This window comes from Propithecus coquereli, unplaced genomic scaffold (assembly GCF_000956105.1).
Source record: "Propithecus coquereli isolate 6110/MARCELLA unplaced genomic scaffold, Pcoq_1.0 Scaffold34, whole genome shotgun sequence".
NCBI lineage: Eukaryota > Metazoa > Chordata > Mammalia > Primates > Indriidae > Propithecus > Propithecus coquereli.
In genome coordinates this window covers 9,335,945-9,361,619 of record NW_012149063.1, presented here as the reverse complement: position 1 = coordinate 9,361,619, position 25,675 = coordinate 9,335,945, and positions in this window count along the sequence as shown.

The following is a 25,675-nucleotide window of genomic DNA, read 5'->3' as shown; positions in this document are numbered from 1 at the left end:
GCAATCCCAGGCCTCCCTTTGACCTTTACTTTTTAGCATTAAGTGAACTAAACTCTATCTTACCATGTCAGCAATAAAAGCCAGACTATGTCTTTGAACTTGAATCCTTGTCTGCTTGACTCCACAGAAACCCATGGCTTTAAGTAGTTTGTTTGGTAGATAGGACCAACTTGAGCATTTTCCGTACCATTTGCTCATGCAAGTGGTTGTTTTTGTACTTTGAAGGTGTAACTTCAGTCTTAAAAATCCATATAAAAATGGGATAAAAGTAGGAACGAAATTATAGACTACCAGAAGTTTTTACTTCCAACTGGTTACAGAAGCAATGTGAAATGAAATCACAAAATATGCTTCCTTTAAAATTGTGAAGTACGTTATCTGCATTTTTGAGTAAATGGCAAACTGTAGACTAGAGACCACTTTCACCATTTTAAAGCTGCATGACTCTTCCATGACTTGGTTTCTTCATCTAATGTGGGCATTGCAATAGCTTCCAGGATTGATGTGGAAATGAAAGGACATAAAAAATGTGAATTGTACTCTTAAAAAAAAGCATAAAGTGGCTTGCAAGCATGAGGTATTACTATTAATAATTCTCAATAAAGACTGCCCAAGATTTTAAGTTCTTATCCTTGCTGTGTCGCTTTTTATTATCCATTGATAAAAACGCTGGCCCTCTATCCTTATTTCAGACTTTGTAAACTTGGTCTTCCTTACAACAATTAATCACTGATCCTGTAGAGTTTAAACTCACAATGTTGGACTACAAAGCTGCTTCTAGAACCACATTACCTGACCACCTTCATATCTTCAACTTCTGTCTTCTCTTGGTCTAAACCTTTTCATTTGAGCTTAACAACGTATTTTCCTTTTGGTTTGGATTTTGCAGAAGTAAAATTGTCCAGGAAATTGTTTTGCAGATCCCCTACTTTTCTGATGCAACATTAAAGAAGCAAACATGTAAACTCACTGTACCTCTGGGGGGGTGGGGGTGAGGTCTCAGTTCATTACATGGGAATTATTGTTATTGTGATTTGAAACCATTTTGCCCACCTATAGCATTGACTTACCTGTTTATCATCCATCTCCCTCCTGTGAAATGTCTGTTCCAGGAGAGAACGATCAGTATTTGTCTTTTTCACCACAATCCCCTGGGCCTAGAATACTTCCTGGAACACAGTAAGAAGCCCAATAAATAGTTGTTGAATGACCAGATGAATTGCTACAAATAGAAAAGGTCACATTCGATATCACTAAAGCATTTATGTCTGAATCCAATTTTTTTTCCCTTCCCCAAATGAAATCTTAACACTTTTCTAAGCTCTCACAGTAAAAATTTCACTGGCTAGGTCCTTAACAATATTAATTCCTTCGTGACTTAGTCCCATCAAGGCCTGAGGCTGGGACAAACATGACTGAAGTTTTCAAAAAATATATTTTTAATATAATTTTAAAATATACTCACTGAGGGAAGGCTCATAAAATTCAGCTTCAGCCACAATCTGGACTATAGGCTGCCAAGCGCTGCATAAATAAATCATCGAGTCATTTTGGCATCCTGTGGGCCAGAAGGAATATCTTCCTCAGTAGATTTAAAGAGACACAGTTCTGAAAGAAACAGGAGCAAAGTGAGTGATTAAATATGTACTCTCTTACTGTTCTTCAGGAGTTTGGGCAGATTTCTTGAAGTGGCAATTGTCCATTTTACCAAGGGCAGATTCTTTTTTTCTCTTGATTGAAATCCATTGTGGAGTTGAAGGAATCCATTCCAATACCCACAACAAATGCCCCTCCCTGCTTTGCAACTACTGGTATACTTGAAAGAGAAAAAATACGGCAGTCCCAGTGGCAGGTTACAAAGACAGCTTGTGGCCATGTGTGCGTAGCATGGATCCAGATGAGTCAGGGGCCATCTCAGCCTGGCAAAAGGAATCACCGACGACTGTGGAGGGTGGCCAGTGTGACGTGGGAGTCTGCAGGGCCTGCTTGGGAGAGTCTGCAGCAATGGCCCAGGACGAGTACCCAGATTAGAGCTGACCTGTGTCACACAGACACACAGAGAGAGAGAGAGAGAGAGAGAGAGAGCAGGAGAGAGAAGAGGGGACCAGCTGCTTCCCTGCCCAAGTTTCCCTGGCTAATCTAATCCAGCCTGCTCACTGGCCTTTGTAAATTTGCCTGAATGAGGAACACCAAATAAAAACCACAGATCCATGTCCTGTGAATTCAGAAACCAGGCCAGGAATCTGAATCCTTCTCTTGACCTCTGAAAAGGAAAAGGAAGAGCAGCTCCAGGGTTTGCAGAAAGCTCTTTTTCAGTACTGTTCATAAAAAGAAACTGTGTGTCAGAAAGTGAAGGTCTGTGGGGGCAAAAATGATAATATGTCTTTTCAGAACTGTTGATTAAAAGACGGCACCATTGATGTCGGTATGTAGGAAGCCCAACTCATTCAGAGGAAAGGCTCAAGATTTGATATACGAGGTACCTGTGGGAACACATATTCAGACACAGGAAGTATCAGCAGGCTCACTTGTACCCTCCTATATTCTTACACGCACGCACACGCACATGCACACACATGTGCACAAAATAATCCCCTTCTTGACAAACATCGCTTTTTTGCTGCCTTGTCTTTCATGTAATCATGCCTAAAAATAAAAAATTGTATACAGCTTCTTTTGTGCTTTGTATTTACCGAAACCCAGGCCAGTTTGGTTCTTACTGCAAGAAGAAATTTCTTATCTGCTCACTATCCGTATCTGTCTCAGTCAGTAGCTGATAGACCCTCCTTGGGTTATTAACCAGTTAGTTTCTTCCAGAAAAAAGGTTATTAGTGTCCAACATTACTCAGGGGTGTCAGGAGATGCAGGTATCAGATCTTCTCACCCTGGTTTATCTTTAATTTAATCTCTAGATTTTTCAGCTCTAGCTGTCGGCTGCCTTCCGCTTAATAACACATTTTTATCTGCTGCTGGTGGTGGTGTTTTTGTTTTACAACAACTCAATAACCAATATAATCATGACGGAACTGACAAATTCTGCATTAATGGATTTCCTTCCCACATCTAGGCTCCAAGCTGCCGAAAGCTAGAAAGGATGAAATAGATTCCAGGCAGTTACAGGTTAAGGATCATTTGCATAAATTAGCAAGTTTTGCAAATGAATTCATCTAGTGAGAAGTAAGACACGGGACACTGCATTTTAATAATTGACATTCCACATGAAATGCAATGTTCTTGAGAAGGAAATTGAGCTCCAGGTTGCTATTAGAACCAGCGGACCAGCACGAGTGGAAAGAAATGCCATCCCCCATTATGTGAGCGACCGCTCCTGCATAACAACTACCCCCATGCTGATGGACTTCTTTTAATAAAAGTACTAGCGCACGCTCACGAGCACGGGAAGGGAGAATCAGAGCGATCCACTCATCAGCAGTATTGAATAGGAAATGAAAATAGAGAGTTCTGCGAGAGGCCGCCTTCACGCGCAACCAGCAACTCCACATTCTCTTTCTAAAGTCATCTTTCATTTTCCCTTTGATTTGGCAGCAGCTCCCTACCTCACCCCCACCTTCTTCCTTTTCAGTTTTATGAAACACTTAGGAGATTATTTAAATGTATACAGAGTATGAGTAAAAGTTTTAAATTACCCAGTTTGGATGCTGTCTCTCATCATGTTGATTAAATTACAAATAAAGATAAGTGGGCCGTTCTGCTGCCTCCTCCTGGCCTAATTTGGTTAAGAATATGCCATACTGCAAATATTAGTGAGAATGCCAAATGAATGCCTTTCCTAGGTGTTAGTCATCAAAGTCAGGATATGCAGCATGTTGGAAGTACAGACTGCTCACATATGCGAACTGAGAGCTGGAAACAAGTCCACTGCAATAGTGTTTCCTGGCATAATTTATAATTAACATAAAATGAATTAAATCATTCACTCGATGGACTTTTTTCCAAGTTCATGTAGAGTAAGTGTGTCATAGCAATTAATTTTCAATGAACTGCGCTAGCCAATAAAATTTCTCCCAGACACTGGTAATAATCCAAGATATTGATGGAAGAGGTATCATCATTAATATGAGTATAAGCCTCAAATCATGTTCAGGGACCAACCAGGCAGATACAGTTCCCCCCTTGGATAGGGAACATGATTAGTGCTAGCTGCCTGTTGTTCTTTCCAATTTGTTAAGCTCTCTGTCCTCACTTTGCACACTGACAGCCTTTTAATTTTGCCTACACAACTGTTTTTGCCTACGGTGCCACTGTTTTTGCGGGCTATCTAATCTGGAAAAGTTAATACACATGAACGCATTAAACAGATTCAAATAGAAAGGACAGATTATATTGCCCGTTTAATTGAGACATTTGCAATGGATTTTCTACATATTCACAATTACAAATAATTAATAAGAGATTAATGCAATCAGATCTTTGGTTTGTAGAATTCAAACAGGCATCTGAACTGATATTTTGGGGCAGATTTTTGTTTGTTTTGTTTTGTTTTGACTGAACTCACCAGTTGTTTTTGGTACTAAGTAGATAAAGCCTAAGTGCCCCACATTTCTTTGTTGATTATAAGTGATTTTGCAACAAAGAAACCAACGGCCATTTGATTTGTCACTGCAGAGTTTGTGTTAAATGATACTGCACTGATTCCCCTAGCTTTTTCTCAACAATAACACCTGTTAACCAGAGATGTTTATGATTTCATACGCAGTTTTCTTTCACCTAGGGAATACTAGTTGGTCCTAGGGTTAAATATATTTGATAGTTTGAGAAGACAATCTTTTATCTATGACTCTAGCTACATGCTTATGGCAATATCAAATAAAGAAATTCTGACCAGGCAGTTCATATGTGTAATGAGTTGCCGTAGCTCTTCTCCCAATAAAGGATGTGTTCAGACTTTGCTTATTTATAGACCAATAAAGAGAAATTTCCACTGTTCTCTTCAGCATGCTGAGGATAAATAGCTCTTCGATTTCTAACATTTAATGTTCACAGACACAAAAACAACTGCTCTGAATATTAAGCCAACATTCATAATTTTTTTCCTATGAAGGGGAGAAATCCTTGAATATGAAACAATGAAAGGTTCAGATATAATCTTTCTTATTTTAGAACTGTTTTATTGCAACTTGCTTTCCTTAACAAAGAGGCACTCTGGGCTTAATTTGGTTACTAGGTGAAGCATCGTCAACTCATGTGCTTTGACAATTTTCTCTGACCTGAGAGTTTAGGGCTCTGTGGAACGAAACCCAGTTCCTGAAGACAGTGCAGCCATAATACCAAACGTCCTCTGACGAGGCTGTTACTGTGGGGTCACGCTGCTCTTCATGAGTATGTGTGCAGCAAATGCTTTCTATTTTCACATTCTAGAGCAAGGAACAGCATAAATTATTCCTAATTCTTGATTCTGTGATGAAGTAGCCATCTGGTCTGATAGTACGGTGACAATGATATAGGAGTGAACACTCGATGCTTGGTCTACTGCACAGAAAAGGACAATAGGACATATTTTAAAATGTCAGGATCCATCAGAACCATATCCAGGAAAGTTTACATTTATGAAAATAGATAGTATTGAAGATACATCATGATGCAAATCTAATCATGGCTGCCAGGCAGCTGAATTAAATTAAGAGTAAATAGGAATGTTTCTAATTAAAAATATGTTATTCCTGTTCCTGCTGTGTTTGCTGTATCTGTAAAAAGAATCATTATTACACCACTTTCGGGGAGTTGTGTCACAAAGGGGGTTGAGGTTGACCTGTCTGCCTCTCTCCTTTGACACGTGTATGTGGAGCTTTTAGGCTATAGATATGAATATATGATGAGTTTGGCATTTCTAGTCAGTTGTTAGTGAAACTTTTTTTACCACTACATTTGTGTTCATCACTACATAAGGCAAATGTATCACTGGCATGGGGACTATTAAGAAATCACAGGTGTGTGAGCACAAGGTATATCGATAGAGAAACAAGAAGGTTTTTTTTTTAGCCTCCCTTTAATATATTTATCATCCATTCTTTTTTATTCAATAAACATTGACTGAGTGCATTTCATGTACCAGCCACTGAATTCGGTGTCTTATTGATGTTTGGGGGAGGAGAACAATAATATATTTTGATAGTCCCAACGTAGTTGATGAGTATGACTTAGGCAGGGATGATTTCCCACCACATGAAGTGAGTGCCTGTGAAATCTGGAGACACTGTCTGGGTCACTGCTATGGGCCAGTCTGATGACTATACAGGCCGCAGGATGTGGGTGGGGCAGATGAGAAGCTGATTGAGGCTAAGTAGAGGACTTGCTCACTGAGCGTTGTGTGTGCTAACCCAGCTTGTAGATGCTGGTGTAGGCACAGGGTCCTGAGGATCTAGGAAACTCAGCTATGAATCCAGGAGTCAGAACCAGGGGGTCTAGCCCAGTGTGTAGGACACACCACCAGGATCTGAGTAATAGTGAGTGCCTCCAAGTCTTAGTAGAGGACAACTTTAAATGAAAATTGACCCTTTATTATCTTAACTTCCAATAGATATATGACACTACTCAAAAGACTCCAGCATTCTTTCTATGTGGGTCCCAGATAATGGGAAATAGTCATTTCTTTTCTTTTGAAGGAGAAAGGAATTCAGATATTCAAACAGTAATTAATGAGTATCTGTTCTATGTCACAAATAGCTCAAATTAACCATGCACAGAACTGTCCCATCCCCTTCTCCACACACAGGCTTCTTCTGCTCTCTCCCAGTGACTATGGCCCCACCATCACCCAGTCTCCCACTCCTGAAACCTGGACGTCATCCCAACTCACCTCCAGCTTCCCCACACCCACCAGCTATTGTCAAATATTTGATCTCTTTCCCAACTACTGCCATCATTCATAAAATCATCATCTCTAGACTGCATTGCTGCAATAGCTTCCTGGCTGTTATTTCTAAAATAAAAATCTATTTGTGTGTTATCCTAATATGAATCCCAGGATACTTTACATTGATTTTGGAAGCAAATCTATGGTCTGGCCACTTTCCACGTCCCCAATCTCAACTCTCATTCCTCCCTATTCCCTACTCTCAGAGGTATCAAACATTACAGCCACACTCAATGACTTCAGCTCTGCCCTTTTCCCCCAGAATGTAGCCTTCCATGGGGGTCTTCTCACTTCTTTTATTCCAGTTTCCGTCTACACTAATAAGACTTTCTGCTTCCTTTCTAACAGTTGGCCCAAAATAAACCAAGTCCTTGGTCCCCAACCCCTACAAGAGCTCTGAGATTTTCGGAATCTTCTCCAAGAACTGAGGTAGGGAGCAGGGTCCCAGGTGCCATTCCTGTCCCCCTCTTACTATTATGTTCTTATTCTAAAGGATTGGTGCCCTCTAGGAGCCCTTGCCTAGGATCCTTGCTCCTCAGCCCTTAGTCTGGCCATTGTCATCCCTCTTCCCAACACACAGGAGAAAGTCTGTTGACAGTCTCACCCACTTTGAGAAAAACATTCTATTCTACTGCCTCATGGAGCAATGTCTCTCATTCATGATTTCCCTTTGGAGGACAGAGGTTTGCTTCTTTCTCAGAAGCATGCCTGGCACCATTCTGATGCCCGGCACCATAAATAGACTCTTATTCAAGTGAAACACTACTTCCTGTCTCCATGGGTATGTCTTTGTCCCTTATCACTCAAACAATAAAACAATGCCTTTACCAAAAAATAATCTTAATATCCACACAAGAATCACTTATAAATAACAAGGTAGAGTTATTTTATGAAACAAAACTATGTTCTACTTTTAGATGTATAATTATAAGCAAGGATGTTATGTATACATTCAGATATGATACTATTAAACAAGGCCTTATTTAAACACAGTAACATTGATAGAAGTCATGTTTTCACAGAATCAGATGCAAAAAGTTTGCACACTCCTTCAGAATTCTGAACATTTCATGAGGCACAGGCATTTGCTGCTCACTGAATATCCATCTGCTCCCAAGTGATTGGGTTTGGGCAATGGGCCATGAGCAAAAGTCACTTCTACATTGAAGCATTCAAGAGTCAGTGTGCAACTCTGTCTTTTCTCTTGCCACAATACAAAGAAGAGTAAACACACACACACACACACACACACACACACACAAGGGCTGTCCAGAAAGTGTCCAGCCATTGTTAATACAATGAGAATGGTTTCTGTGACATCGATGTAACCCAGCAGCCAGGGAGAGTGGACTGTAATGTGCATGCGTGAACAATGACGACTTCACTGTAATAGTGGGGCGCTAGATGCTGTTGAGTGAGCATGTGTACTGTGTGGCCATCGTATTCAAAATGGCTGAACAGAGCGATGAATCTGCATTGAATTTTGCATTAAGCTTGAACTTTCCTCTGCAGAAACTATCTGGATGACTCAAAAGGCTTTCCGAGATGATGCAACGAGGGCAGCACAAATAAAAATGTGGCACAAACACTTCAAAGATGGTCAAGAATCTGTTGAAAGAGATCCATGTTCTGGAAGGCTCACAATAAGCAAAACACCTGAGAATGTTGAACGTGTATGGGTTAGTTTAAGAGGTTCTGGAAGAACTGTGTAGGCACTTCAAGGTGCCTACTTTGAAGGGGAATAAGGCGTCACTGTCCTATGTATAATGTTTCTTATATCTTTTATCTTCGTCAATAAATGTCTTTATTTTTCATATTACATGGCTGGATGCTTTTTGGACACATATATATATGCATGTGTGTGTGTATATGTATATATAAATACACACACACGCACACACACACACACACACACACACATATATATAGAGACAGAGACAGAGAGAGATGGTGGAGCTAGAAGGTGCAAGCAGAGCAGCCTTGATCTCTGTGTCACGGCATGGAGGGCAGCTACCCTAAAGAATTAACTGACTCACATTGGGAATAGTATGAATAAGAAATAAACTTTTATCATGTTAAATCACTGGGATTCCAAGATTATATTTTTACCAATCAGAGCCCATGTTATCTTGACATACACATACCATTATCTCAGGTTCTAACATACACAGAACTTGGAATGAGATTTTAAGATTAACTGAGGTATTGATATAGAGAATCATATCAGTTAATGTCAGTTTTTATAAAGGTTCAGTTCATCTTATCTCAGTATACCAGGAACATGAAGAACATTGATAACTAGCCTGAGAGCTTTCAATGTTGGCATATTATTTAATTTAATGTGAACTTTTATCACTGAAACTATAGACAGGTTAAGAAGTTGGGCTCACACCAAAAATACATGCATTACAGCAAATCATTTTGAAGACTCAATAGAAGCTTTAAATATAGGTTATGTAAAATGAAGACTTTTATATCTAAATTTGATTTAAACCCAGCAGTTCAGAGAAGATTTAAGACACAATTTGTCTGATGGAACTGCTTGAGGCCCAGATCTATTCAGTTTGGGAAAATAGATTCCGTATTGAAAAAGACTGTTTTCCTTTTCTATGGCGGATATATAATCCATATTCAGCCACCCATCAGCAAATTCTTGATCTTTGGAGAGATGTTGAACTTGAACCTCTTTCTTCTCCTTGTTGCCCACTTCTAAGTTGCTTATGATGTAACTGTCTCCCCCATATTAGCCTTAAAATATTGGACCAATAAGACAGAAATATACAATTTTCAGAATGTTTCTTGGCTTTCTACTGTTTACTCATGGTAAACTCTTAAAAATATTTTTTAAACTATCGTTGTGTGTTTGGGAGATAGGATGAAAGTGGGGTAGAAAAGGAAGAGGGATTTTATTAGAAAATCTAAGCTAAGAATTGTTATTATAATTAAACATTACATTTGGCTCTGAGTTTCATAGCAGTCAAGGCAAGAGAGAAACCTGTTGAGGTTTATGATTTTGTTTCAATTTTGGCAAAAATAATGCTAACAGAGAGAATTACTGGCTGACAATTTAGATTGTTAAAAAAATTTTTTTTTAATGGTCTGATTTTGAGGACCACTTTCTCCTGCCTAACCAGAGAAGTTCTCTACAAAGTTTGTCCTCATAAACTAAATCAAATTACTGGTTGAATGAAATTATTTTATACTGTAAATACTTTTTGAATACTTATGAGAGGAAATTATATCTGAGAAGTAGAGAAGCAAGTTTAGCAGGAGAGAAACTCACCACTCGTGATAGTATTTAAAGATTTTTTCTTCTGGAATCTTTTTCCATTTAAGTCAATCAATCATTTGTATTAGTGTGGATGGTGGTTATCAGATCCCATCTAGAGGAAATTCTGTGGGGTCTACAAAATGTATAACAATCATTTGTAGTACTGGGGAAAATTACTTACTCTGATTGATGTTTTTAAAAAAGTTCTCCCATCTGGGTGATTAAATTCCTAAGTCTTTATTGACCGAATTGTCCAAATGCAATCTGATCCAGTACATTTTTCATAAAAACAGTTGCCACAAAGAGATAGCATTTCTTTGCGGTGTCCTCTGAGACCATCTTATTCTTCTAACTTTGTTGGCTTTTGTGGGCTTCATGGCAGTGTTTGCAAATCCAAGACAGGATGCTAAGTTACCCAGTCACTCAAACCCAGAGCAGTCAGGGTCTATTTCAATGTGAGTAATGGCGAAGCCCAACCCAAAAGACAGGCTTTGGATCACAGAGGGTCACCATGAAGTGGCATCTTTGCTCCACCCCAAACTTCAGGCCTGTGCCTTACCACCACTACTGCAGTTTGCTGCCACCACAGAAAACTCTCAGCTCTGACCTGTCCCCTCACTCCACGACCTCCCAAGCGCAGATCGGGCACAGACCTCCGAGCGTGGTGGAGGCCAGTGCTCACTTCATTCAGACCCCACAGCGAGTACTGGCAACGAGAGGCCAACAAGCAGTACAGCTCTCGGCTGTAGGACTTAGCTGGTTTATAGATCCTTTCTGAGCAAACCGTGTGAGTCCATGTGACCAGCTCTTCGCTCAGCCCCTCCAAGGCGGAGGATCCAGCCGGAACCTGCCTGGTGGAGTTATCGCGATGTTCACCTCTGGCGGCTCCTCTGTCCGAAGCTCCAGTGGGAGGATGGTGGAGGGGAAGCCATGGGAGTTATAGGCGAGTGAATCGCAGGTCAGGCTCCCCAAGAAAGAGACTCTGGGGTAAAAATTTTCACACAGGAGGCTCACGGGTGATTGCTGTAAAAAGCAGCACCTGTAAAGGAGCGAGCACAGGAGGACTGGGCAGAAGAGGAAGTCAAACTGCGATGGGGTTGTAGCAGAAGTTTCCTGTGATCCTGCGGGGAGGTCTGAAGTTGGAATGGCTTTTTCAGAGACGCCCCCAGACTGAGGCAAAGAGGCTGGGCTTTGCACCCACTGATAGTCCAGGCATTAGATGCAGGCTGCCCCTGCTGAGGGCAAGGCAGCTCCCTTGGACTAAGGGCAAACCCTGAGGAGGGTCTCAGCTGTGAGCTGCCAGCGGACAACACTCCTGGCAGCTGGGGAATGACACCTCAATCCAAAAGGGGAAACCTGGTGGCACACCACAGCATCTACTACACCCTCCTGGTGGATCTTTCTATCCCAATACTTTTAAATGAACAATTAAACTTAGCTCCAGAATTATTAAGGGGAATGATACATCTAAGGGGGGAAATGATCAAATGAATCTTGATCCAAACTGTTTCAAGGATGCATGCAAAGTAAAGGGGTAATTATTAAACAAACAGTAAGACTGTGCTTTAATAGAGAGGTTAGTGAAATGACTCCAGGTGATTTCCATAGGCTATTAGAGAAATATTTTTAAAGTGGTGGTGGGGGGTGGAGAGGCAGGGATTGTTCTTGCTTCAGTGACCTAGTAATAATCAAGCCATCTGAGGTCCACCCACTAGAACTTTCCAAGCTTGGAGTGGAGCCCTATATTGGTTATCTTTTGAACCAAACTTGACCTTGAAGTCTCTGTGGGAGGCACACTATCAGCTCATGATCATCAGGTCCCCAGCATTAGCCCCATGGCCCTGGCTTTCAGGAGGCTACCAAGCTGAAACTTGTTTATCAGGAGACTTTATATGGCTATAGCGCAGGGGAGCCCCTGCCATTCATAGTATCTTCCTTAATGACTGCTCAGTACTACAATTAAATAAATACATATACTTACACAGTATCAGAAATTCAGAAAATACAGAATGGCAAACTGAAGAATTATAAATTATCTTTAATCTCTCACACCACTGCTAACATAATGGTACACATTTATCCTTCTAGTCTTTTTTTTCCTACCATATGTAGGTCATACATTTAAAAATAATTTTAGTATGGAGTCATACAGCTCTGGATACAAATCCTAGTTCTACCACTTAGTAGTGTAATCTCAAGTAATTTACTCTTGATTTGTTTATTCATCTATAAAATGGGAATAATTACACTTACCTCATGGAATTTTGTTAGATTTTAAAATGAGGTGATAGATATAAACCATCTATCCCATTGCTTGGTGCATAACAAACATTCAATAAATGTAATATCCCTTGACTTCCTCACCCAAGGGGCTAAATTGCAAAAATTGCAAAGGACCCAACTTCAAGAACTGAGTTATGATCTGAGAAAAGCCCCCTTAAAAAGATCTCAGGCTTCATTGCTTAAATTAATTCCAGACTTTTTTAAGCTATTAAAAGGCAATGCACAATTTGATTCAGATATGTAACACGAAGCCGTGTAATTAAACATATATCCTGAAATTAATTTTACATTTGCTTTTATAATACAGTATACTTATATAGAATAACACATGGCTCTTGATTAAACAGCAGACTGCCGTTCAATCAAACAGCTCAAGATAGATCATAAAACGTGAAAATGCAATATCAGCACCAAAATATGGTTATGGGATTTTAATATTCACTTCCATACTCTTACCAAGGTAGCATAAAAGTGGATGTTTCAGAGAGAAAATATTAAGAAACTGTTAAGCGTTAAGTATATCACATTTCTGCTTAAATGCTGTTGGGTCGTCTAGATTTATTGTGAATAAGACAAGAGAAATTTAGAGATTTATCTTTCAAAGTAAAATTAATTAGGGCCAATATAATTTTGGTTTAAAAATTTCAATTATGAAAATAAGAAACTTTTAAAGGCATTTGAGTTTATTATTTTCTATATTTCTTAGCTTATTTTCAAAATAAAATCTACTGAACTGTAAACATATTATGATGGAAACATTTTCTAAATCTAAATTCTACATGATCCAAATTCTTGTCCAGTTGGGGGAGTAGGGAAAAGCATAAATGATATCCACAGATGATTCCTTAAAATCTTGTTTCATTCTTTAATGTGATTTTCTTCCCTTCTACAAACCTTTATCTGAGCAGTAATATAGACTGTAAAATTGGCAATTTGAGTTTCATTTTGCTCACCTTCCCATCTTAGAAGACCCTTCAGGTTGGGAAAAATCCTATGCTCTACTTAAATTCAGCTGCTCACTGTTCCTTATGTAAAAGTCATTTTCCCTCAGTCTGATCATGCCTAAATAAGACCTAGCTAAAATACCACAGATTTTTAAATGTGCACATTTTCATGAAGTATGTCTTGTTGCATGATAATTCTCCAGAGGTCTGTCACATTTCTGCATATCTTGTGATATGGCACTGGGAGACACTGACAACTTCCCTTTCAGACTATCTTTTCAAGGATGTTTTCATAGAGAACAGCCTTGGAAGGTAGATGGTGTTTCCCTCCCACACAGAGGACACATTTGTTTACTATCTCCTGTAACAAAGGTGTTGCCTTTCTCAGGGACAAATGTAGAGAAGGTTGCTTGTATCCCATTATGAATGATTTGGGTTCTCTAAGCTTGGGGTTTATCAGCCATGACACAAACCAATTGCATGCACAGTATCCATCTTGGCCTTTTTTGTGCAACTTTGTGGAGGGAGATCAAAGGGAACCTGAATGAACATAAAGCTCATGCCTTTTGCCATGCTATGAGTAATGAATTCTTTTTTCTCTGACCTAGGAGTATCATGTCTTCTGCAGGCAGGCTTGCAAATAGAGTAAAATCTCAGACCCTTCACAGTTCTTGACATAATGCACATTAAAAAGGTACAGAAATCACTAGTATACAAATAGATGAAATGAAGTGAACACACTTACGTAAACAAAACCCAGGAACAAAACATAACCAGAACCTCAGAATTCCCTTCATACTCCTTACTAGTCGCAGAGTAACTGCTATCCTGACTTCTAACACCATAGATTAGGTTTGCCTTTCTTGAATTTCATATACATGAAATCATACAGTGTTTAGTTTTTTTGTATAGCTGATTTTGCTCAGAATTATGTTTGTGGAATTTATCCGTGTTGTACATATAGCTTCATTTTCTTCATTCTCGTGACTGAATAGTATTCTATCATGTAAATATGCCACATTTCTAGTGAAGCCTTTCCTGATCCCCTAGCTGCTTCTGAACTCTCAGTCCTTTCCTAGTGCCTTTCCTGTTCAGCTCACTACTTTTTACTTTGTATTTTAGTTATTGAAGTGTATTTATTATTTTCTATACTGACTATTCATTCCTTCAAGACTTAAGCCTCAAGAGAATCTAAGCAGTAGATTCATTCATTCATTCATTCAATTATTCTGTAAACATTCTTGAGAGCCCCCTATGTCTACAGTATGTTAGCTGCCAGCCCTGTGCTCATCCAAATAACCAGTAAAAATATGTGGCAAATGATTGACTATTTAATATGCAGGAAGCTAAGGGAAAGAAGGACGCCAGGAAATGGCTGAGGAAATTTACCAACCAGACAATGTATCTTGAGTAATGTAGGGTTGAGTGTATTACGTGAGAAATTACACTGGTGTTTGACCAAGTACAAGGGCTTATGTGGCAAACTGCCAATTAAAATCTTCACGTTATTATCTGATTGGCATCTTTCAACCTTAGCAGAAGAGAACTTGTGAGCCACACTCGCTCCAAATTTGCTCCTCTACAAATCTTTTCCATCTCATTAAAATGTACCTGCAATCCATTCAGTTGCGCAAACCAAAAATATTGGCATCATCTTTTCTGTGCCTTATTCCACACATCCAGTGCATTAGTAAGCTTTGTAGACCCCACATCTAAAGCACATTCCAAATCAATGATGTGCCCAGCTCCACCTTCACCAATCTGGTCCTAATCCTTCTTCCTTGCTTAGTCAAGTTACTGCCCTGCGGAAAACTCTCCAATAGTATCTCATTGCTCTTAGACAAAATCTAAACTCTTTACTCTTAGTTTTTAAAGCCCATTCTTAACTGCAATTCTATCTCACCTACAAAACTTCAGCCACAGACCTTTTATTGCCACGCTTGCCCTGCCTTAGGGCCTGGGGAGTGTTTCCTCCTTATCTTCCAACGCTGCCTCCCTCTTTACACTTAGATCTCAGGTTAAATGTCACCACCCCAAAAAAGACCTCCCTGACCTTCTAACCCACAGTAGCCAACTAGTTACTTTTTTTCACATCACCATATTTTAATCTACTGCATAGCACTTTCCTTATCTGATATTTTCTTTCTCGTTTTTTTTTGTTCTTGTTTATTGTCTGTCTCCCTCAACCGAGATGTAAACACCTGAGGATTGGGAACTCCTCATCTGTCTTGCTCACCAAGGAAGGAGGAGGATGGGATTGGGAAGAAACTTGGGGAGGGGACTTTTATTGGCCATGTCCTATTTCTTAAACTGAGTGGCTGATATACTGATACTCACTTTAATACTCTCTCTACCTTATATATACTTTATATGTATTGTTTCGTATTAACTATTTTGTAACTTAAAAGATAAAAAAGAAAAAGTTAAATTATCTATTTACAATTAAAATCTCTATTATAGTTTTGGTAAATATTTTTGTCTGATTTGTAACCTAACAGCTATAGCGATATGAATTCTAATGTTTGTCTATTTGGATGGTGTTCTAGGTTGCATTGTGTTTCCCCCCAAAAAAGGTATGTTAAAGTCCTAACCTCCAGCATCTTGCAATGTGACTTTATTTGGAAATGGGGTTTTGGCAGATATGCTTAGTTAAAATGAGGTCATGCTGGTGTAGAATGGGTATAACTGGTGTTCTTATAGGACAGCCATGTGACGACACAGAGACACAGGGAGAAAGCCATGTTAAGACAGAGGATTGGAGTGGATACATCTACAAGCTGAGGAATGCTTGGAGCTATCAGAAGCTAGGAGAGAATGTATAGAACAGATTTTCTTTCAGAGATTTCAGAGGGAACCAACTCTGCCAATATCTTAACTTTGGACTTCTGGCCTCTAGAACTGTGAGATAATAATCTCTGTTGCTTTAAGCCACCAAGTTTGTAGTATTTTGTTATAGCAACCCTAGGAAGTAACACACATGTGTTTAAAGGGAGTAGATGAAACATACATGCTGATGATTTAGGGCCCTTCTATGACAGAGGAGCGGGACAACCATCAACGTAGCAATGAAATTAAGTTCCTCTACTTTTGCCGTTTCTTTTCCTTCTGCAGGCTCCAATAATGCATATAGTGATAACACAGTGAGCCTGAGAGCCGATCCCAAATTTAAAGGTGCTTTAGAGTGTACTGGGGTCTATGAGAAAATGAAATAGCATGTTTTCCCCTTGACCTTCATCGTCATCAGTTGAATCAGTCATTGAGTTGCATTTACAGCTATTATTCATAGCATGTCTGGAACCATTATGACCTTTCAGATCTCATTATCTTAGTTGATGTTGGTAGAATTACATTAACATTGATTTCTGAAAGGCGGTGTGTTTGAGAGCATGCTTGGGTGGTGTTTACCAAATGGGATTGACCAAGTAAACAAAGATAAAGAGTTAAGAATGCTCCAGAGCTGGCCAGATGATAAAGGCAACTCTTATTTAAGAATGATTGGATTTATGTTACCCATAAATCTGAATTGTATCTGGGAAATGATCCCTTATATCCAATAGGTAGATGGGTAGGGTTAGAGTGAGAATAATATCTAATCTCTCAAAACCACTGCTGGACGGTAAAGAGTAGGAGTTCCTATTTTGCTTCCCTTACAGAAACCCTGAGAAATGTCAGTGTGTGATCATGGTGCAGCCTGTGCTTAATTTGCAATGGACATTCAGTAAACAGTAAATGAGGTTGCTTGGACAAAAGTCCTTGACAATGTGGAAAATAAGCCATGAGTGTTCATTATTATATGATTTTATCTGTACATGAGTCATCTTGACTTGGTCAAAAGATTTTACTTGGTTGGAGATTTGAACTGGTGATGGCACACAGCAGACACTCTCAGATCAAGTGACTTGTGAATTACACGTGGCTAGATAACCTCTGTACAAAAGGCCGGTGGGCAAGGGGCTAAGAGACAGGTGTTGAAGGCAAGTATACCTGGGTGTGCATCCTGCCTCCATTCCTTACTAGCCACAGGCCTTTAGATAAATAATTTAACTTCTCTGCATTTTGGATTCCTCGGCTGTAAATGGGAATAATGGTACATACTTCCGAGAGGTCTTGTGAAGGGACCTCAAATGAGGCACACAGAGAGATGAAATGATCATTACTATTATGAGTGCTGTCTCTACCCACCCCACAGCCAGCAAGACTGACTGACTCCAGAGTGTCCTTTCCCCAGGCTTGGTCACCCTGCCTGAGCCTCTCAACACAGCATTTGTCCTGGCCCGGTCAGGTCCTGCCTAATCTCTCTTTGCTGCAGGGTGACCAATTGGCCCTTCCCTGCCTTTCTCTCCTGGGCCCTCTTTTCTCCCTTCCCTTCTACTCCTGGATCAGTGGTGCGTTGCTAGGAAAAAGGCCAGAAAGCCAGAGGCATTTTCAGGTGAGGCAGTAGCTCAGTTGTCCCAGAAGAGTTCATGTCACTTAATGCTCACATTTCCTGGAATCTGGAGGAGGTCCTGGAGGGGCCCCAGGGAAGGAGTGGAGCAATGGCAGAGGCAGCCAGCATGGCTATGGGACACTCAGGGGGCTCAGGGCAATGACTGTGTACAAACTGGCACAGAAATACTCGACCTTTCATTAACAGGCCATACCTGTGCATGCCAGTTAACTATGAGCCCTGGTCCCAGCTTTCTCCATGTTCATAACAAGTTACCCTTTAATTATTCTTCTTTTGCTTTTCCTCCTCTTCTCTTCTTATCTCTTGTTCACTCTTTCATCTGACAAATGTCAAATAATACAAGCCTTGGGCAAAACACCCATTTCCTCCTGCAGAGAAGCCAGGTGGAACGTAGGCTCGGGAGACTGAGGTAAGAGCGTATATTAATTCCCTACAAAGTACCACAACTGAGGGGCTTAGAACAACAGGAATGTATTGTCTCACAGTTCTGGAGGCTGGCAGTATGAGCTCAAGCTGTCAGCAGAGCCCTCTGGAATGAGTAGGGAAAGGATCCTTCCTTACCTTTCCAGCTTCTGTTAGCCCCAGACATTCCTTGGCTTGTGGTAGCAAAATCTCTGCCCCTGTCTTCACGTGCCATTCTCCTTTGTGTATCTATACACATCTTCCCTATATTTGTCTGTGTCCAAATGTCTCCCTTTTGTAAGGACACCAGTCTTATTGGAATAGAGCCTACCCTAATGACTTAATCTGTTAAATCTGCAAAGACCCTATTTCCAAATGAGGTTACATTCCTGAGAATTGGGGTTAGGATTTTAATATACAGTATCTCTTTTCGGGGGCAGGGCCACAGTTCAACCCATAATAGGACCTTTCCCCACCAGGTAGTCTCTGAGTAAAAGATTCATCGAGTCTTCTGTCCTCGTGACAACGGCAAAAGCCATGATTTACAAACTAAGAGCTTCTGTTCTCCGCTCAAGCACAAGCATGCTGGGCTGAGGACATTCAGTCAATTTCAGAGGGCAGCAAAGCTCACCAAGCTTCAGTATTAGAAAGCACTTCAGAGACTTCTGTGAGCGACCTACCCACTTTCCAGATGAAGAAACCGAGAGTCAGAGAAATGATTTACTCAAACTCTCCGAGCTTGTAAGGATTACAGCCAAAGTATGATAGAATGCACATGACTTCCCTTTCATTATTCCGTACTCTCAAAGGTAAGGTGTTGGTTTAACAAACATTGTATCTGTCTTATTTGGGGGGTGATTTTAATTCATTTTAATTCAATTCGCCTTACCTTGTCTGTGTAGACATAACCTCTAACACAGTTCCCAAGTAAATATTTCTTAGAGACACTAGTGCATCCAATGAGCCTGTAGGAGTACTAATGAGAACCAATGGTTAAGGCATTCTGACAATCCCCAAATGTGCTTTTAACACTGTTATTGTTTTTTTAACATTGAATACACTTAACCAGGAAATCCAAACTTCTTTCTGAAGCATTCCAACTGTTGTGTTTATACCCAGTTGCCACACAACATTTGCTCCTACTGTGTTTTAGTTGGCAAGGGCTCTAGGACAGGCTTTTGTAGCCAAGTAGCCTCAGATAGGGAATCTTTCCAATCCCCAGAGACCTGGCACGGCCCCAGAATCAATAGTCATAGGAACAAGTGCCAACACTCGTCTCTTCCAGGCCTTTAGTTAACCTTGGACCAACCCCCTATTTAGACTCTGAAGCTGGATAGGAAGAACCAGCTGAAAAAATAGAGCCCTCCAAAGGTTATAGATGAATAAGGAAAAGCTGCTTTTTTTCCCCATTGGGGAAAAAAGGGGAATCCTTCAGAGGATATATTACATTCTTCACTCCTCCCCACCAAAAAATCTCTAATGCAGCCACATTGTCTATTTCCTGAATTAAAAATTGGATAAACACGTTCAATATTTTACTATCATTATATATTTTGCAGAATACAGAATATGGAATTCTTTCACAGTCGCAGTGTATTTTCTACTTTTATTACACAATTCGGAGACTGTGAAATAAAAATGTATATGATTTAAATGGCAGTGTATAAATCTGACGTCTTTCTCCCCAGGATATATCATTCATTCATTCAACAAACTTTGAACATACCTGCACTGTGCTGTGTCCTGGGATTCCTAGATGAATAAATCTGGGTTCCAGAGTGTCAAGGAAGATACTGTGAACCAATCATGGTCCAGTGCGACACTTGCTATAAAAAAGGCGTATGAACGGTGTTACAGGGGCAGATACGAATGATTAATTCTTCCTTAGAGGGAGACACAGAAGATGGTTGACATGTGCCAAGAAAGGCTGGGTCTAATTGGTGTTTTAGAAAGTTTACCGTGGCAACAGTGAACAGTCAGGCAGGCAGCACAGGCATACTGTACACCTACTCTGGGCCCAGGCCTAGGCATTTTCTGTGAATATTTAAAAATTCCTTCAGCTGTATCCTTCTCAGAAGGCAGATGGGGTATGAGCAGTTCTTTGTATCTCTTCTAATGTATTCTGCTGTGAAGAGGGTAGAGCTGTCCTTGGCAAGCCTCATCTTTCTGCAGGTGGACCTGGTGCAGGATAGGCTAGGGCATTCCTGATGACCCCTTTTTCCAACATGCTGTCCAGGGAAAGGCTGCCTTTGTTCACTTTTCTGACCAAGTAGCAGATTATACCCTCCAGCTGAGGATGCACCAGGAGCTGTAGTTGTCTTAGAGGTGGGTGAGGGATGTCAACAGAGAGGTGGGGAGGAAAAGAAGGGTGGTGGGGGGAGAGTGAGACCAGGGAAGGGGAGGCTGGAGGTGTGGAGCTCATCTGACTTTATTTGGATATTGCTCTCCTGGACGCCAAATGGAAAACAGAACTGAACACCCATGATTAAAAAACGCAATACATGCTAAGAAAGTCTAAAGTAATTTACGCCAGGCATTAAAGTGTTTTGCATGAGAATATAGTATGATGTAGACAACGCAAGAATTATGTCTTTCATTAAAAGGTTTGCAACTCAGTGTGCTATGATATAACTATAGCAGTTTTTCTGTCTTGGTGATGGTTTTTTATTTTAAACACCACCTTACGAACTGAGGAATGCAAATGCATCGGGAACACTCAGCCTCTGGGTTTTAACTTATTGTCACCTCTTACTAATCACTTCCCTTTAGTACTTTACCTGCTTGTGCCAAGGTGAAAGGTGAACAGTTATACTGCCATTGCCCCCAACCCCATGTATCCTGAACCCAGCTATAAAGTAAACTGTCATTTCTTTCTTCATTATTCAAAGTTAGCATTCGCTAGTTCAAAGCCCATTTGAGATTATGCATCAAGAATGATATACATTAAGGTTGGGATTAAAGGAAAATCAGTTACATGAAAGAAAGGTGTTTTTGCCACAAATCTTGTGTGTGTATGTCAAGAAGTATATTCATTGCCTAATTTAAAAAGAAACCAGGACAACTCCTAGAGATATATACCTGCATCTGGCCCGTCTTTTCATAAGGACACTTTCTGTTTGAAGTTGGACTGTGAAGTTAGAGGAAAAACATCTCTCTCTGTCTAGAACATGCAGCTTATTAAAAAAAAATCTAGGTGTAATTCTGGTTTTAGGCACTCATAAAGAGTAAAATCAAAAGTTGATCCATCTGAACGTGCTTAGACAGGTCAAGAAAGACTGGGCGTACAAGTAAGGCTGATAGATTTGGGTTAGCTACAGGGAGACATAAGATGAACTTTCAAAATCCCTTCCAACACAGTGATTTCATAATTTTATTGATTGTTGCTTGCTGCTGATTTGATACAAATCTTGGTGATGCCGACTGTGAACCAAGGAACCTGCCCTGGGCCAGGCACTGAATTAGGTGCTGTTGATGAATCATTCCACTGAATCCTCAGATCAGTCCTGAAATTCAGAAATTATGAGTTTCTACTGTGTATCATCCTCTTCAGTATAATTTATCATATAACTTGGACTATTTTTAAATTAGGCAACTACGATCTCAGATCTGATGCAATACTGAATATGAAACTACTGTGATTATATTCTGTACAATGCTCAGAACTCTGTGAGCTCATACATATAAAACAACAAAAATAATAATGGCTGTATTGTTGCTGGACTGGTTTGTAACATATTCAGAGAATATCACGTGCAGATCAAATGTGTAAATGTGAATTTACAAAGAAGCTGGTATTCTTATGGAGCCATTATGGCTCCAAGAGACTAAGTGCCTTCTGGTCTCTGTGATGTTCCTAATGCCACCCTGGCTCCCGGCACAATGTCTAGCATTTGGGACAGGTTTGATAAATGTGTGCAAAACTGAACTTAGGCACACTGACCTCTTTTTCAGGCCCCTACTAAAGTATCCTGAGCCCTCTCATTTCCAAACATTATAGTGGGAAGGTCAGAGGGGTGAGGCCTTTCCATGTGTTTCTGGCATCCTGTCTGATCAAGGTTGACAAGAAAGAGTGTTATCTGAGGCCTCCAAAGCAGATACCCACAACCCAGTTTTGATTTTAGCTCAAAGTCAGATTTTGCTAAAGGGCTTTTAGGGTTCTGGATAGGGGCTGTGTGATCTGTAGACTTTGACTAGCAGCTTTCTTCTGCTGTCACTTGGGAAGAGGACTGAATAGTTCTGTGGGTAAAATCTAGGGAAACAACACTTGTGTCTCATATTTTTTGCACGAATCTCAGCCATTTCATCATTTCCATCTGGCTTTGCTCTTATATAACAAAAACTTCAAAGTAGACTTGGCAAGTCTCATTGCCAAAATACACCTTCATTGTCTATGTTAGCTCTTCTCTGTCCAGTCAATAAAGAAGAATGTTTTATTGTGGTTAATGTCACTTGTTTCATGGAAAGAACTAACTTAGCAACTGCGTCTAACCCTGAATAAATCCAATGGTTTTTATAATTAAGGAGAAAACAAATATTTATTAAGTCCCTTAATTTGGGCTGGCCATTTTGTTTAATACAACCCTGTTTCCAGCTATCTATCTTGCTGGTGAAGAAACCAGAAAGGCTCAGAAAGATTGAGCAATTTGCTCACAACCACATAGTGAATTAGTAAAGTTAGTGACTGATTTAGGATCGCACTCAGGTCCATTTGAGAAGTGAGACTGAGCTTTCTCTAACAGACTTTAAGACCTTCATTAGCTCATTACAGACACAGAATCATTGAATCATAACTCTGCTGATGTATCCTGACCCTGTTCGAGTTACTCGAGGCTGTCTCTCCGCTCTAAGGACACAGGAAGCACTGCCCAGGGTTGATACCAACCTCTGTGAACACAGACACTGGGGAGTGGCTGCTGGGTGTGCCGGAGGCTTTAAAAAGGACTGGGCAGGCATCACGGGCCACCTTAGCAGCCCTAAATGGCCCAGATGGCTGTGGCCATTGGTGTTCCAACGAAAATAATGTCAGGGCAGCCTTTGAGGCTATGGATGGGGACGACCTTGTCAGTCCCACCAAGAGCACTGCAGTGCTAACCAGCATCTTGCAGCAGCTGCGCCAGCCTGCAGGTACACTTACAAATCAATGATTCCCATTTTTGCCAGTGAATTCTTTCTAAATCACCTAAAAAGTATACAAAATTGTAAATCAAAAGCATGGGGCTCCACATGATTTTAAGGTTACCCACTGCACACAGTATCTTTACATGTAGATAAGTCAGATACCACTTAAATGAGGTCCCACCCATTTGTAAGCAGTCCACTCTCTTCCCTGTGGAAAGAAGTTAATGGGTGAAATGAATAGAATCAGCATGCTTTTTTATTCTGTTGACAAACATTATTAATTGGCTTGGGTGAGGAGGTGAGTGCCTATTTCCCAGGTTGATTTAAAATGCCAGATAGTTAATGTATGTGGTGGTGGGGGGCTGGGGGTGGGTGGATGATTTTGGGATGATTCAAGTGCATTACATTTATTGTGCAAATCTCTCTGATAACGATAATCTGTATTTACAGTCACCCCCCAGCACTAGATCACTGCCTCAGCTCCACTTCAGATTATCAGGCATTGGATTCTCATAAGGAGCCTGCAACCTAGATCCTTTGCATGCACAGTTTACAGTAGGGTTTGCGCTACTATGAGAATCTAATGCCTCCGCTGATCTGACAGGAGGCGGGGCTCAGGCGGTTATGCCAGCTATGTGGAGCAGCTGCAAATACAGATGAAGCTTTGCTCACTTGCCTGCTGCTCACCTCCTGCTGTGCGGCCCAGTTGCTAACAGGCCATGGACTGGTACTGGTCCACAGCCTGGGGTTTGGGGACTATAGGCTTAAACAACAGAAATTTATTTTTTACAGTTCTGGAGGCTGGGAAGTCCAAGATCAAGGTGCCAGCAAGATAGGTTTCATTCTGAGACCTCTTCTCTTGGCTCATAAGTGGCTGCCATCTTGTTGTGTGCTCAATGGCCTCTTCTCTCACCAGAGAGCTCTGGTGTCCCTTCCTCTTCCTATCAGATTAGGACCTTGCTCTTATGACCTCATTTAACCTTAATTATCTCCATAAAGGCCTTATATCCAAATACAGTCACATTGGGAGTTGGGGCTTCAACATATGAATTTGGGGGGCAGGGGACAAAATTCAGTCCACAACGTGGAGCTTTTCCCATTCTTCAACACAAAATCTCTCTCTCCCCTGTTCCCCTTACACTTGGCCACTCATTCTACCTTGCCCCAACCCGACAAGTCATATGCTCTTTTACATCCCCTCTGTTCTTTGTCCTCTGCTTGTGCTTCAAGTCTAAACTTAATAGTTGTCACACCTTGGAGTCTCCTGGATGGTCATCCTCTGAGTTAGATGTTTTCCGTGTGTGTCACATGTGTGTCCTGTGTAGGGGTCACCTGTGTACATCATCACTGCATTCAGAACTTTCTATTTCAATTAATTTGTTTATGCATTGGTCTCTCCAATCAGAATGTAAATTCCTGGAGGGCAGGAACTATCTCATTGATTTTAATCTTCTCTCCCTATTGCCTGCCCAGCATTTGGCACATGGAAGGTACTCACTAAGCACTGGTTGAATAAACAGGCAGCAGGTTATAGAAAGGAAAGACTGGTTACCATATTCTTTGTCTCCATTTCACCACCATCCATTTCAGGGAAAAATTGTCATGTATGTCAGAAATTGAAGGGGAAAGTAAAGAGTAAGAATGAGAACACTTTTGTAAAGCAATAAGGAAAGCAGAACTTTGCTTACTCACTAATGACAAGGGGGAGACCACTTCAGATTACAGGATTTTGCACAGTGGATCCCTGGTGCACAAATGAGGGATGAATTCATCATATTCTTTCACATTGCTCTCTAATATTGCTACTAGGCCATGCAGAAACTGCAGTGGGAGACCCCATGAAACACCCCGACAGGCAGGTGAGAAACAAACCTGATAAAATACAATAGTAGCACACCATAAGACTCATTTATTCATTCATTTTGACCAGGGTAATGTAGTTTTAATTACTAATGATAATATGTATTGCCTACTAGTAAATGTTTTGTGGTGTGTTTTGTAAACCTTTCATCTTAGAATACCACATCATTCCAGAATTTGTTCATTAAACCTTTATTATTAACCAAGAGGTTATTGGCTATCAGGAGAAAATGAGCAAGTTTGTGAATTAACAAAGAAACATAAATAACCTCATACTATAGCAATCATACCCGATATTTTGACAATTAGGGAGCGAGATGCAGTGGTCTTTTGAAATATTTTTATTTAATTGGAATATTATGATTTCAAAATTAATAAATTGAATGGAGGCGGTATTCAAATCTGTCTCGAAATGATTGAATAATTGATTAAAACCTAGTTTCATTTTCAAGGTCAAATAAGTATATGAAATGTGT